Below are 2,057 nucleotides of genomic sequence, written 5' to 3' on the forward strand. Positions count from 1 at the left end.
ACAACGCGAGCTATTGATCTACAACATAATTTGCAAATATTTTCTAAGACTAAGTTCATGATAAATCAAAGTTAAATTAATCAAATTACTTAAGAACTCCCACTTAAACTGATATCCGTCAAGTCATCTAAGTGTAACCTGATCCAAATCAACTAACCCATGTCCGATCATCATGTGAGATGGGCTAGTCATCAATGGTGAACATCTCTATGTTGATCATGTCTACTATATGATTCACGTTCGATCTTTCGATCTCCAATGTTCCGATGCCATGTCTGTACATGCTAGGCTCGTCAAGTTTAATCCAAGTATTCCGCGTGTGTAAATCTGGCTTACACCCATTGTATGTGAACGTAGAATATATCACACCCGATCATCACGTGGTGTCTCAACACGACGAACTATAGCAACAGTGCATACTTAGGGAGAACTCTTTTACCTTGAAATTCAGTGAAGGGATCATCTTATAATGCTACCGCCGTTCTAAGCAAAATAAGATGCATAAAGGATAAACATCACATGCAATAAAAAATATGTGACATGATATGGCCATCATCATATTGTGCTTTTGATCTCCATCTCCAAAGCATCGTCATGATCTCCATCGTCACCGGCTCGACACCTTGATCTCCATCGTTGCATCATGGTCGTCTCGCCAACTATTGCTTCTGCGACTATTGCTAACTCATAGCGATAAAGTAAAGCAATTACATGACGTTTGCATTTCATACAATAAAGAGACAACCATAAGGCTCCTGCCGGTTGTCAACAGATTACAAAACATGATCATCTCATACAATAACGTATATCACATCATGTCTTCACCATATCAAATCATAACATTCCCTGCAAAAACAAGTTAGACATCCTCTACTTTGTTGTTGCAAGTTTTACTGGCTGCTATGGGCTTCTAGCAAGAACCGTTCTAGCCTACGCATCAAAACCACAACGGAGTTTTGTCAAGTTTGTTGTTTTAACCTTCTTCAAGGACCGACCGTAGTCAAATTCGATTCAACTAAAGTAGGAGAAACAGACACCCGCCAGCCACCTTATGCAAAACTAGTTGCAAGTCTGTTGGTGAAACCGGTCTCATGTGTGTGGACATGTAAGGTTGGTCCGGGCCGCTTCATCCCACAATACCGCCGAATCAAAATAAGACGTTGATGGTAAGCAGTATGACTATCACCGCCCACAACTCTTTGTGTTCTACTCGTGCATATCATCTACGCATAGACCTGGCTCCGATACCACTGTTGGGGAACATAGCATGCAATTTCAAAAAATTACCATGCTCATGCAAGGTCTATCTAGGAGATGCATAGCAACAAGGGGGAGAGTGTGTCTATGTACCCTCGTAGACCGTAAGCAGAAGTGTTTGACAACGCGGTTGATGTAGTCGAACTTCTTCTAGCTCCGACCGATCAAGTACAGTATGTACGACATCTCTGAGTTCTGCATACGTTCAGCTCGGTGACTTTCCTCGCCTTCTTGATCCAGCAAGACGCCGAGGTAGTAGACGAGTTCCGTCAGCACGACGGCATGGTGACGGTGACGGTGAAGTGATCCTCTCAAGACTTCACCTAAGCACTATAAAAATATGACCGGGGTGTAATCGATGGAGGGGGGCACCTCACACGACTTGGCAATTGTGTGGGTGTGCTAGGGGCGTCCCTCCACACATATATAGGACAGAGCTATTTTATTACTAGTAACAGAATAATATTCTGTTACCCTTGAGCCCTATAAGGGGCCGATCTATACTATCCGAACCGGTGGTGCCCGAAGGAAAAATAACTCCAGCCAACCCACTCCGGCATCCCTTGTCTCCGGCTGGATCCCGGCGATGGCCAGCCCCCCAGTCCGGATCCCGGCGACACCCCGCTCTCACCTTCTCCCCGGCTGGATCCCGGCGCCGTGCCCGCCCCCCATCTTCTTCCCGGCCCCGCCCCGCCCCCACCTTCTTCCCTGCGCCGCCCCGCCCCCACCTTCTTCCCGGCGCCGTGCTCGCCCCCACCTTCTTCTTGGCGCTGCGCCCACCCCACCTTCTTCCCGGCGCC

The sequence above is a fragment of the Triticum dicoccoides genome, chromosome 7B, assembly GCF_002162155.2.
Source record: "Triticum dicoccoides isolate Atlit2015 ecotype Zavitan chromosome 7B, WEW_v2.0, whole genome shotgun sequence".
Taxonomy (NCBI): domain Eukaryota; kingdom Viridiplantae; phylum Streptophyta; class Magnoliopsida; order Poales; family Poaceae; genus Triticum; species Triticum dicoccoides.